Here is a 14,725-nt window from a genome sequence, read left to right as displayed (position 1 = left end):
TGAGCCTTCAAGCTTGGTTTCTCTCTAATTTTTTCCTTAGTATTTTCGTGGTTCAAGCTTGTGAAATGCCCTTGCATTTCCTTTTGTTTTGGTCTGACCGTTGCCCTGTTTTAGCCACAATCCTTGATGTTCTTCATCTTATAAATCAGCCATTGTATTTCAAATTTATCCTTTCAAAATTTACTTGTTTTCGAGCCCCTTTTTCAGTCTCTTAAATTGTTATTTTTGATGAATTTGTTTTGAGCTTGCTTTTGGCATTTAACGGGTGCTTGATCTTTCAAAAATTTGCCTTTAACATTGTAAGTATTTTTCAAATAATTTTTAAGATTTAAATATATTTTACATTAACAAATACTTTGTGATTTGGTTGATTTTGCCAGATGTTGAGTCAGAGGAATTGAGAGTCGGTTAGATTGAAGAGCGGAGTTGTTTGTATGGTTGGTTGATGTTGGGATTTGTTGGCTGTTGGATTTTGTATTGTGTCATATACATTGCATAATTGCATGCATGTTTATATTTGTAAATGAAAATTGGATTTTCATGCGAGAAATGATTTTTGGGTATGTTTGAAATGAATGGATTGAACAGTTTGAAAGAGTAAAAGAGAGACTGTAGAGATAGTGGTAGAGTCCCGCCTATGATTCTCACCTACAGTACTCTGAAAGGTGCCCCTAGTGTGGAAAAGAACTGTAGGGATGGTGGTAAGTAAGGGTGGCAGCAGAATCCCGCCTGTGATTCCCACCTACAGTGAGTTAATAGTTGGTTAATGGCCATTTTCTAGAAAAATAGTGGATTTTATACTAGGTCATTTTTGGAAAAAATGGCAGAAAATGTTTTAATGAAATGTTTTAGGCCAAAATGGGATTTTGGCGTGCGTGGAAAATAATCATTTTCCAGAAAAATGATGAATTTTGGGTCTCATGCATATTTCATCATGTGCATGCATATTTGTTGTTGCATGAATGTATTTTCATTTCGTAGGCTATTTGGATTATTACTTACCTGGGTACCATTTCTTGGTACCGTAGTGTTGTGAAATTTTGCAAGTGTACGATATCGTACCAAGTAATATAATGATACGAAAGATGTAGAACCCACGAGAACTATTTACCTATTAACTATTTAAATTGTTCTAATTCTAGGTTATTTGAAAATCAAGAAAAGTTGTGGATTTTGAATTAGAAAAAAGCAACAAATTAAATTAAATCAACAACTAAAGAATTGACCAAACACTTGAAAAGAAGAAGATTTCACCTAAGAAGAAAACACTAAGTCATCCGACTCACCTAACCAATCCAATCCTAAATTCAAACCGTACAATCAATCAATTATCATCTTATTTGACGGCGAAATATTTTAACTTATCTAAGACCCTCTCTCAAGTAGAATTAGAATTACTCAACCTACGATAACCCGTGATATGTCTATGCAAATTTAAAAGTATTTGAACATATTAAGATTAATAATATTTCACATAAAAGCCGCACAAATCACGTTGGCACATTCCTGTTTTTCGTTCAATTCATGGCATACATCATACGAAGTTAAACTACATGCATTATCTCTCGAATTAACATGCACAACAAATCATTCAACTATTGGCCAAATAATTGAAATCATTAAACTCAATGATGTATATTCAAAAGGAATGAAAAAATTATGATCACAATGAAATAATATTCGGGATTGTCATGGAGAGGCTACATCGTAGCCTTAGTAATAGAAATTAGTTCATAATCTAATCAAAACAAACCATAATAATTTTGGAATTCATAATAAAAATTATACAAAGAGAAGATTAAAGAGTTAAGAAGGAAACTCTATGTAGATGAAGAATCTCTACTGTTGATGAACTCCTATTCTGTAGATTTTTGACCTCCTGCTTGAAGCGCTGTTTTGTCCCTGAAGATGTTCATTTTCGACCCTCTTTTAACATGAAAGTTGTAGGTTTTTATCTCAGTTTTCCGTAGACACAAAGATTGCCCTTATTGGAGTTTTCTACAAGAAGTTATGCTCTAAACATGGCAGGGTATTTCAGAAATTCGGCAGTTTTGCGACTTTTGAATTGATGCGCCCTTTTCACCTTCTAGATATTCATTTTTGGCCAAGGATTTCACACAAAAGTTATAGTATGTTCTGTTGGCTTTCTGTAGACACCGAAATCACCCTTATTGGAGTTTTCTAGAAAAAGTTATCATCCAATTATCGAAAGATACTTCAGAAATTTTGAGAACTGAATGTTTCCTATTCTCTTGATGACTCATTCAATTTATTTATTCCTAAAATAAAATAAAATAAATAAATAAAACGTTAATAAATAAGAAAATTAAACACAAACTCTAATAAAAATATGACAAAACTTATATAAAAATTAAGCACATCACTTAGATTTTGATGCAGATGGTGAGGAGGCTGAGCCTGAGAAGGTAGCTCCGCCAGATGAGTGATTTGGTGCCATTTGTATATATATATATATATATATTGGGAATTGTTTTCCCACTTTTGAATTATGTATTTTGGTTTATATTATATTTTGCTGGATAATTGTAATATTTTTTATACGCTGGTATTTAAGCGAAATTGTATTAAACATTTTTGGTACTTAGTTGTTGACTTAACTTATCCTTCGCGTCTTTTGTTTTAAAAGTGTTGCATGTGCACACACTTAGCACTTGTCGTTGGAGTGCATGACCCGTGTTGTCATCATCCCGACGCCTTGATTTCCGCATTTCCTTACATCAGAGTTGGGGGCGTCACACCCTAACTTATTTTGCCCAGCATCAGTTGGCATAAGAGCTTTAACGTTTTTCTGGGGTGATTGATCATCAGTTTTCATGGCTGGGGGTGGAGATTGTAGTCAATGTGGGCAGGTTCTGAATGAAAAATTTCCTCACCATGATCATAATATACAGAATGTGTTGATTTTTACTCCAATTTTGAGAACCCATATGACAATCATGCTCTATTCTGGGAGTACCATAGCGTAGATAAGGATTATGGAGATCGAGGCTGTAAAGTTAATCCACCATAATTTGCTGGTACAATGTAGGCTAAGGGCTTCAGCAATTGGTTGAACAAGGTGGAGCTTGTTTTTTATGTATTTCAAGTATGGCTTAGATGGTATGAATTTGAAACTGATTGCCATGAAGTTGAAAGGCCAATCATCTGCCTAGTGGGAGCAGTTGAAATGGTATCGAGAGAGACAGGACAAGACCAAGATTGGCGATTGGGAGAAGATGAACAAGAAGATGAAGGGTTACTTTTTGCCCTTCGGATATACCAAACATTGTTTCAACGACTTCACAAGTTGAGGCCAGCAATGAGATTTGTTGATCATTATACTGAGGAGTTCTATGTATTTGGGTGGCTTGTGGTACCCTTTGCAAGACTTCCTTAGCCTCCACTTTTTGTGGACTGTTTTTGAGGTGAATGAACATGTTCTTACCGTAGAGAAGTAGTAGACTAGGGGACCTTTGCCTCGAAGCAATCAGAACACATGGGGCGTCCGTTTGCAAGAGACTCGCCCTCCTCTGTAGCCAACTCTAGGTACAAGTTTGAACCATACTAATATTTGGTATTTCAGATGTGGGGAGCCTGGTCATCGGGCACCTGTTTGTAAAAAGTCTGCCAATCAGAAGGGGAAAAATTGATTAAAGATGATGACATAGTGGGCGTTGAGGTCATTAGAGAACCCGTCTATGACAAGGAAGATGATGATGGAGATGTTTTGTACAGAGATGGTAACGAGACACTTGTTGTCAGGAAAAAGTTTATTAACTCCGAAAAGTGATTCGGTCGAAAACAAGTTGAGAACCAACATTTTTCACACTACTTATTTCTGAGAAGGTGTGCTGACTGATCATCGACAATGGTAGTTGTGAGGATGTGGTGTGTTAAGAAGTAGTTCAAAAGCTCCAATTCTAAACAAACCATCACCCTAAGCCATACAAGTTTTCGTGGTTGAAGAAGGGCAGTGAGATCACAATCAACTGGCGGTGCTTGGTCCCTATCTCAATTGGTCAAAAGTATTTTGACAATGTATGGTTCAACGTGGTGTCCATAGATGCTTTCCACTTGTTGTTACGTAGGCCTCGTGAGTAAATCGGAGTGTGGTTCATGATGGGTGCAAGACCACCTACTCCTTAGCAGTAAAGGGAAAAGAGTTATTTTAGCACCCTGAAAGGAGGGAGTTGTTCATGCTCGAGAGGTTGAAAAGGGAACCAGTCTTTTGTCTGTGGCTAGATTCTAGAATGAGGTAAAGAAAGAGGACACGATGTACGCCTTGGTGCCATGTGACAATCGTGGTGGAGCTGATCATGATTTAGTGATAGAGGTGCAACAAATGTTGTCTGAGTTTGTAGATTTAATGCCGGAGGAATTCCCCCTAGCCTTCCTCTTCTACTTGGTGCCAGGTTCTAGCTTTTCCAATAGACCAATGTATCGTCTTAGCCCCAAGGAGTTTGAGGAGTTGCAGTGCCAAGTAGTAGAGTTGTTGGAGAGGGGCTACTTTCGTGTGAGCATGAGCTTGTGTACAGTTCTTATTCTCTTGGTGCCGAAGAAAGACAACTCGCTTGTGTTGTATTTTTGTGGATAACAGAGCTATTAACAGGATCACAATGAAGAATTGATTCCCAATTCCCTATTGGATGACATGTTGGATCAATTTTCAAACTCCATGGTCTTTTTCAAAATTGAATTTAAGAGTAGTTATCACCAGATTAGGATACGCTATAGAGATGAGTGGAAGACAATGTTCAAGATGCAACATGATTTGTACGAGTGGATGGTTATGCCTTTGGAACTATCGAACACACCCAGTATATTCATGAGATTTACGCGTTTATAGGGAAGTTTTTCATTGTTTACTTTGACACCATCGTCATGTATAGACCTATATGAGAGGTGCATAGAGTAGTCTTTGAGACGTTACTAAAGGAGTGTATGTTTGTTAATCATAATAAGTGTTCATTTTTTTACTACTTTTGTTACATTCCTTGGATTTGTTGTTTCGACTGATGATATTTATGCAGATCAGTCTAAGGTAGAAGCCATTGTGGAGTGCCCAATATCCAAGACCCTACATATATGTAGAGTTTCCATTGATTAACATCTTTCTATTGCAATTGATCTAAATTCTGGCACTTTGATTGCTCCCATCATGAAGTGCCTTAAAGCTCAGACATTCTAGTGGTCTGAAGAGGCAGAGACCAGTTTTTGGCTAGTCAAGCAAAAGATGACTAAAGCACCAATTTTGGCACTCCCTAATTTCAAGAAAATGTTTGAGTTGAACTGTGATGCTTCCGTAGTGGTATTGGAGGTGTTCTGAACCAAGAAGGGTGACTAATTGCGTTTTCAGTGAGAATTTGCTTGGTTCATAGAACTCCACATACGACTTTGAGTTTTATGCTATTGTACGGTCCTTGACGTATTGGTGACACCATCTGGTGTAGAAGGAGTTTATTTTGACCGCTGACCATAAGGCATTGAAGAACATCAACGGCCAATAGAAGTTGAGTAGGCAACATTCCGAGTGTGTTACCTATTTGCAAGAGTTTATGTTCTCACTAAGGCACCAATCAAAGAGTTCGAACTAGGTTGCAAATGCTTTGAGCCGATGTGTATCAGCTCTAACTACCATGAGCACCAGAGTGGTAGGTTTTGAAACCTTTAGAGACTTGTATGCAAAAGATTCTTAATTCATAAAAGTTTTTGTGGAAGCAATTGAAAGGAAACAAAGTGATTTTATTTTACATAACAATTTTTTTTTTTTTTAATGGCCTAAACTTGTGTGCCCAAGATTGTTTTTCAAGAGAGCACATTGTAAGGATGTTACATGGGGATGGGAACTTTGGGTGATATAAGACTTTGGCTTTGAGCTCAACAGATTACTATTGGCCCAAGTTGACCGATGATGTTGCACATTACGTAGAGAGATGTTTTGTAGGGAGCCCTCTCCAATGCTGGGCTTCACACTTCATTACCTATTCTTGAAGGCCCATGGCTTGATGTTAGCAAGTATTCTTTTTTGGCTTGCCTTGAACCCAATGGGCCATGGATTCAATCTTGGTTGTGGATGACATGTTTTTCAAGATTGCCCATTTCGTAGTTTGCAAAAATAGCATGGAAACTACACAGATTGTCCATCTTTATTTTATGGAGATTGTTCACTTGCATGGCATTCATCAATTTATCACTTGCATGTGAAGTTTATGAGTATTTTTTGGAAGAGTTTATGCAAAAATATGGAAGCGAGACTAAATTTTAGTAGTGCTTACCATCCCTAAACAGATGGCTAGACCAAGGTGGTTAATCATAACTTGGGCAACCTTTTGAAGAGCGTAGTCATACAAAGCCAAAATAGTAGGACCTCGCCTTATCTCAGGTAGAGTTTTCTTAGAACCGATCAAAGAATAGGGATATAATCTTTCGGCTATACTTGACTTGGCACTCATTCCACATATTGGTTGAACATAAAGGCTGAGGAGATGGCTATGGCACTCCCAACCCCTACTTAGGATTTAAAGGAAACTGAAGTTTCAGTACATTTAACACAAGGCTACATATCCTCGTACATGACAGTTAATATGCATGCACCAAGCATGTTTTTAGTAGTATGCAATAATTGTAACAAAAGAATTGTTTGTTCGAAATTTGTACTGGAATAAACTAAAATTCCAAACATTTACATAAAACCATAATCCCGTAACATATTTTCATGCCTGACTAATCTTCATGATATGTACATATGTTTCATGAAAGATGAAAAAAAATATCATGATATGAATATTTTTGGATATGAGTGGAACTTCGAAACACAAACATAAATCGTAATGTGTCTTCATAGGCTAAAATAAATGTACATTAAGATAAGAGACTTCCTAATTAACCAAAAAAATATTTAGAATGCATATGGACTTCCAAAAAGGGAAAATTTTCAAATCTACACCTTGACTCATTAAAATTGTAATTTGACCCCTTAATTAACAATAATTGAATTTCGGCCTTCAAATTTACCAAAATCTAAAAACTACATATATATTCCAGGAAAACTTGATTTATGTCCTCCTAAATAACATTTTGATATGGAAAATTTATAAACCATATTATCATCCTACTTGCATTCCACTAAGTAAGATGTGGCACATTTATCACTATTGAATGATCATTTATTGCATGCTTCTTTATCATCAAATGGTGATAAATGCACCACATCATATATAATAAGATACAAGTGAGATGGTAGTGTGGTGTATAGCATTACTCTTTTCATATAACAAACTCAAAATAAATCCAAGAATTTGAGTATTATCATACGCTAATTGTGATTAAAGCCTCGTACCACACTTGTGAACAACTCAAACATGTTCACGTACACTCTTGATTCATACACTATATGTTCATCTTTGTAAAACACGTACAACCCACACAAATTTTAAACACCAGATATCAAGACCATATACTCAAAAGCATTCTTTCTTTGTATTGTGCATTTAATGCATAAACCAACAACGTAACCTAAAGCTATAAACAGAAACCATGTCCAAAAATCTGTCCTTGAAATTATTGAGTCTAAATAACCATACAAAAATCGAAATGTGCATTGAAATAAATCATCTACGCAATCAATCACCAAACCAAAAACTGTACAAATTCTTTGTTGCATTCTAGGTTCTAATATTGTGGATCTCATAAAAAATCATTTAACCAAGTGATGTACTCCATTTCATGTTTAAAAAGATCACGACTCCTCATGCAACCCAATAAAAATCCAATCTTCAAACAACAATATCAAAGCTCTAACCACCTATACCAACCATACATAAGTCAACCGAAATATATACCCACATGCATTTAGCCTTTCATTAATTTCTACTATCTTCTTAGATATTAACCAAAATCACATGTATACACACCAAACTCAATGTAGAGACTCAAATCGAAATTATAGTCATTAATAGCTTCATTTCAAGCTCACCATTAACACATAAAAACTGTGAACCATCAATAACTGCATGTCAACCGAAACCTTAGCTCAACACCAACTCACAAACCACCCATTTACTTTTACGAACACTTTTCTAATACAAGCTAGCATGTTCTACATCCAAGTACATAAAATAGGAAGAAAAATCTTGTACTTACCAAAACTTGGAGGTTGAAGGAAAGTTAATTGATAAATACTCACTCCTCTTAATCGGCTTTCTAGCTAAGTAAAACTGCATGGGATACTAAGTTTGTGTGTGTGTGTGAGGAAAACTAAAGGATAAAAATAAAGAGTGGGTGTGGACGTGAGAAGAACCAAAGGAGAGAGAGGAGTCTTTTCGGTCAGGGCATGCATGGACGTAAAGGGAGGTATGGGTTGGTTGAAGTTTCCTTTGCACTCAAACTCTCACAAAATTTAACTTTATTAACGTGTAAAGTGAAATCAAAATGGAGGGTGATGATTTCACTAGATGTAAGTTGTGGCAAGTTTTGGCTTTTTTTGCGACGAATTCTGGCATTGGAAAATGCCATTTTTCTTATAGTGTCCCACAAGTGCTAATTACCAGCGCATTGGCATTGGTGCCCCATATATATTTTTTAATTTTTTATATTACATATATATATATATGTATTATATGCTATATATATAAATTATACATATTGTAAGATTAATATAAAATGAGATTTAATCTTATTTTTTATGCTTAGTTGATATAAACTTACTTTTAAACATGAATATTAATATTAAGTTATTAATATAATGTTATTACTTATCCTATATATTAAACATATATAATATTATATCAGTATAAGAGTACACTTTTGATTATATATATATAAAGGATATGGAGGGCCCATTTTTTATTTAAGCCCAATATATAAGCCCTTTGTAAGTAGGCCCGAACTGAAGAGCCCGGGTCCAACAGGGATCTGCACACTACACACCGCATTACTTGGAAGGAGAGAGTTTCATGAACATACGTGATTGTTTCGGTTGCTTAAAGATGATCTAAGTCGATAAACACAGCACATGATAGACATCACGTGAATGTAATCTCATATAGTACTGATCTAATCCAACATGAACCCTCCATATATACCAGGTAATCCCAAAGACAATCCATCTTTGAATTCTGAATTACTTGAGGAATACACCTACTGACTTAAGCATTGGAGTGTTTACAGGCATAGCATGTTGGAGCCTTCTTAACATTTGCAGGTGAACAATTACATTTGTGGTGGTGGGACATGTCCTTAACATTGGCGTTGTCTGTAGGATTTGAATTTGGTCTCTCGTTACAGAACAACGTGGTTCTCACATGCCGACTGTAATCCATTTCTTAGCAAATCGAGAGATGGATACATTGTCAACAGCCATGGAAGCATGACTAACAGCAATTGAGGAAAAACTAAAGAAGGCGTTGGAGGCCATGGAAATCTTGAAGAAAGAAAACAACGATTTGAGGCAAAAGAATAGTGAATCTAACGACACCACCATACCTGGTCATAGCGGCGTTGTACCCTATCACAATGAGCAAGGTGAGGGAGAGACGCAGTGCAATGCAGAGTCAAGCCTAGGAATGGTGGAGAAGAAAAAGATGCGTGATGAATTGAAAGAATTGGCAGGAAAGTATGAAGAGATGGCAAGGAGGATGGGGGGATCTTCCTCGGTGGAATGTTTGCTAAACTAAACTGACTTGCCATATAGCGAATAGATTATGGCTCCTTCCAAAGTTCAAGATACCCCAGATAGACATTTATGATAGGTCCAAAGATCCAGTAAACCATCTCGAGAAATTCAAAGCCCATATCATGCTCCATGGTTTTCCAAGGGAGATTGCATGTCGAGTTTTTCCTTTGACCCTAAGTGGAACAGCGAGAGGGGGGTTCGGGACCCTCAAGCCAAGGTCTATAAGCAGTTTTGAAGAGTTGGATAAACAATTCCTAACCCAGTTTATGCCCAACAGGAGGCGTCGATGTCCAGCCACCTACCTGCTAACAGTAAAGCAAAAAGAAGATGAGAACTTGAAGACCTACCTTACCCGCTTCAACAAAGGAAGGTTAACAACAGACAACTAGGATGAAAAGATTACCTTCGTAGCCCTCCTAGGAGGGATATGGCCACGGAGTCCCTTTATGGTAGAGCTGGCCAGAAAGACTCATTCCACCCTTAGGGAGTTCATGGATAGGGCAGATGACTTTTTTCAATGTAGAAGATACACTGCAGGCTCTGGTGGATCCTCGAAAGGAGGACAATATGGTCTAACGGAGGAGTGGGCAGGTTGACAGAAAAACTAGTGTGAGTCAGCAAGTAAGGAGGAAAGAAAAGTGACCAGACCACAATCCCAGACTGATGCATAGTAATTTAAACATACAGGGAGAAGAGAATGAGAGTAAGGAACGACATCAACTTAAGATGGGCAGTCGCTACTGTAAATACCACCAGATAGAGTCGTACTGGATTGAGGACTGCACAACCATGACAAAATGAGTAACCATATTGGCGAGAACATGAGATTTGGAACTGATGATGGCAGAACGCTCAAAACCCAGAAAGTGCTAGGAATCCAGGCGGGGTACTAGGAGGAGCAGTAGCCCTGAGCAACAATGTCAATACCAAACTGATGTTTGCCAAAATGATAGGGACAGGGCGCCCCCAAAGGGTGATAGGAATAGGGCGCCCATAGGAGAAATTCAGACAATAGTAGGGGGCTTTGCTGAGGGAGGTGTCCACATCTAGTAGGAAGGCGTATGCACGGAGGGCAAGATATGAAGAGGTATACGTAATAGATAGAGCCCCTAAGCACCAAAAACTTAGTAAACAAATGAAAATATCTTTTATGGAGGAGGACTGGGAAGGAATGCTGTATCCATACGATGATGCTTTGGTGGTCACCATTGTGATAACAAACTACACGACTAGGCGGGTACTAATCGACAACGAAAGCTTTGCAGATATATTATTCTGGGAAGTGTTCGCCAAAATGGATATCAACGCCAATAAACTAAGGCCCTTCCCAATGCCACTAAAGGGTTTATCTAGAGATACAATATAACCTGTTGGGGCTATCACCCTCCCAGTAACCGTCGGGACTGGTACGTGGATGGCCACCACCATGACCGATTTCTTGGTGGTAAAAGCCCCATCTTCCCACAACGTAATATTGGGAAGACCAACACTCAACCACCTCAGGGTGGTGACATCCACATACCACTTCAAGATGAAGTTCCCAACTGATAGCAGGGTAAGAGAGTTGTGAGGTGAATAAGCTCTAGCACGAGAATGTTATGTGCAAGAATTAAGAAGTGGCTGAAGCGAAGTTTGTGTCATAGCAAAGCAAAACGAAGCACTGGCACCACCCCTTCCACCGCCTTTGGCGGTAGTGTTAGAAAAAGGCTTGGAGGCCAGAGACTAGCAGAATCAATAGCATGCTGAGACCAATGAAACGTTGAAACTTGTGACATTATATCTAGATCACCTTGGAACTACCACACATATTGGGACCCAAGTCCCACTAGAGGAAAGAGAAGCCCTGAAGCAACTGTTAATAGAGCATAGGGATGTGTTTGCATGGAGTCATGAAGACATGCCTGACTTAGATCACAACATCATCGAACACTGCCTGTGCATGGATCCCACCCACAAGACAGTTTGCCAGAAAATAAGGTCGTTTAGTGCGTAGAAGTATGCTGCCATTAACAAGGAAGTAGAGAGACTACTTGCTGCTGGGTTCATCAAGGAAGCTCATTACCCAGAGTGGTTATCCAATGTTGTTTTGGTAAAAAAGGCGAATGAGAAATGGAGAATGTGTGTGGACTTTACCGACCTAAATAAATCTTGCCGAAAGGACAGTTTTCCTTTACCATGCATCGATGTTATCGTAGATGCAACATCAAGACACCGTATGTTGAGCTTCATGGACGCCTACTCGAGTTACAACCATATATGAATGCATGTAGCAGATGAGGAGATTACTATTAGATTATGCCGTTCAGATTGAAGAATGCAGGGGCGACCTACCAAAGGTTGGTTAATCGCATGTTCAAAGAGAAGATTGGGAAGTCTATGGAAGTCTACGTCGATGACTTGTTAGTGAAAAGCAAGGAACCTGCTAGACACCTTGACGGCCTGCGAGTGGCGTTTGGAATCTTATGCCGTTATAGAATGAGACGAAATCTTGTAAAATGTGCTTTTAGAGTTGAATCAGGAAAGTTCTTAGGATTTATCATATCTGAAAGAGGAATTGAGGCCTCTCCAGAGAAGATAGAAGCCATACTCAAAATGAAGCTACCAAGAAATCTAAATGAAACTCAGCGGTTGGCGGGCAGGGTAGCCACCCTAAGTAGATTCATAGCCAGGTCGATAGACAAATACTTTCCCTTTTTTTGAGTACTATGCAAGATGCACCCCTGGAATGAAGAATGTGATGAGGCCTTCAAAAATTTGAAGCAACACCTAGCTAGCCTACCACTCCCAAAGCAGCTAGATAAAGGCGATAAACGTTGTGCATACCTAGCAGTTTCCCCACATGCGGTGTCCCTCGTCCTAGTAACACAAGAGGGGGCCACCTAACATCCTGTGTATTACATAAATTGGGCACTCAGAGGAGCAGAAGTAAGGTACCCTCGAGTTGAGATGTTATCCTTCACCTTGGTAATGGCAGCCAGATGATTTCGCCCATACTTTCAAGCCCACACTATAAGAGTGCTCACGGAGAGCTCGATAGCAAAAACCCTAAGAAAACCTGACAGCTTAGGAAGATTGGTAGGGTGGTCAATTGAACTAAGTGAGTTCAATTTAGAATATATGTCACGGAAGGCGGTAAAGGGACAAGCGCTGGCAGACTTTGTGGCAAAGTTTTCGAGTTTTCCCCAAGAAGACACAATGGCTCCAACGGGAAAGCCATGGGTAATTTTCATAGATAGCTCATCCTGTCGGGCGGGTGGGGGCCTGGGGATGCATTTGCTGAGCCTCGACGTTAAAGAGCGACACTACATGGCAACGCTAACATTCAAAGTAACTAACAATGAAGCTGAATATGAAGCACTCGTGGCAGGGCTTTCTATAGCCACCAAGATAGGGGCAACCGAGATAGAGGCAAAATCAGACTTGTAAGTGGTTGTAAATCAAGTGTTGGGCCTATATGCTACAAAATGGGAGAAATTGAAAAAGTATCTAGCATGAGTTTGGGAGGCATGTGTCCTCTTCTCGTATTTCAATATAACTCAGATACCAAGGGTGGAAAACGAAGTGGCAGATAAATTGGCGCGAACAGTATCAGGAATGGGCCCTAATATCCCAGATTGGGCGAATAGTGTGGTTGAGTACCTAGATGAAGGAAAGTTACCAGAGAAAAAGGAGGAGGCATGGAGGGTAAGGAGAAAGGCAGCAAGGTTTGTGCTCATCTATGGAGTCCTTTATAAAAGGGGTTTCTCAACCCCGTTATTGCAGTGTATTTCCCTACAAGAAGCGCAGTATGTCTTAGCAGAAATACATCAAGGAATATATGGAAACCATTCTAGTGGAAAAACTTTAGCCAGGAAGGCGGTAAGGGCAGGATTCTACTGGCCCAACGCATTAAGGGATGCTCAAGAATTTACTAAGAAGTGAGTCAAGTGCTAGACGTACCCGTCAGTATCGCACGCTCCTCCAGAGGGGTTAACATCTATGATAGCATTATGGCCTTTAGCACAATGGGGCATAGACCTGGTTGGACCTATCCCGATAGGGAGAAGTGGAGTAAAGTTCAAGGTTGTCATCGTAGATTATTTCACGAAGTGTGCAGAGGCAGAGCCACTGGCAAGCATGACAAGCAAGACTGTGACAAGGTTTTTATGGAAAAATGTAGTTTGCATATTTGGAATCTTGCGAAGCATAGTGTCAGACAATGGGCGCCAGTTTGACTCTAACCATTACAGAGAGTGGTGTGCAGAGTTGAAGATTAAGGTGAAGTACTACTCACCTGGCCATCCTTAAGCAAATGGGCAAGCAGAAGCAAAAAACAAGGCATTACTCTCAATTCTGAACAAGAGGGTCATAGAAAAAAAGGGAGAGTGGGCAGACAAGCTACTAGGGGTACTTTGGGCGTATAGAACATCAGTAGAAACTCCAACAAGGGAATCCTCATTCGCATTGGCTTATGGGTGCGAGGCGATTTTCCCAGTCGAAGTAAGGCTCCCAAGTTATCGAACGAGCCACTTCTCAGCTGCCTAAAATGATAAGAAAATAGAGGAGTACCTCAATTTAGTGAAGGAAGAAAGAGAAATAGCGGAAGCCAGAATGTTGCAAGAAAAAGCTAAAGCCGAACAATACTTCAACAAAAGGATAAAGGCCAAGACTTTTAAGGTAGGATATCTGGTCTTGAGGAAAAGCGGGGTGACTACCCAAGATGAAGGGAAGATGGGGCCCCGATGGGAATGGCCTTACTTGGTGGTAGCAAATAATAGACTCAGGTCGTACTGTTTGAAAGACAACCAGGGGAAGGACCTGCCACACCCATGGAATGCAGAGCACTTAAGGAAATTTTATCAGTAACATTTGTAGTGATTCCATTTACTTTGATTTCATTTCTTTTGTGTTGACGCTATTACATTTATATATTCACATTTGCGGTAGCGTTTACATCTATTTATCACAACTTAAATCCTGTCACGCTCTGTTTCATTGATTATTTCCTAGTAGAAATAAATACACGTAGGCGGGCATTTGTGCAAAATTGGGTGAGCACGACATGAAAAAGGG

Source organism: Carya illinoinensis, chromosome 10 (assembly GCF_018687715.1).
Source record: "Carya illinoinensis cultivar Pawnee chromosome 10, C.illinoinensisPawnee_v1, whole genome shotgun sequence".
In the NCBI taxonomy this organism is placed as follows: domain Eukaryota; kingdom Viridiplantae; phylum Streptophyta; class Magnoliopsida; order Fagales; family Juglandaceae; genus Carya; species Carya illinoinensis.
This window is presented reverse-complemented; position numbering follows the sequence as displayed.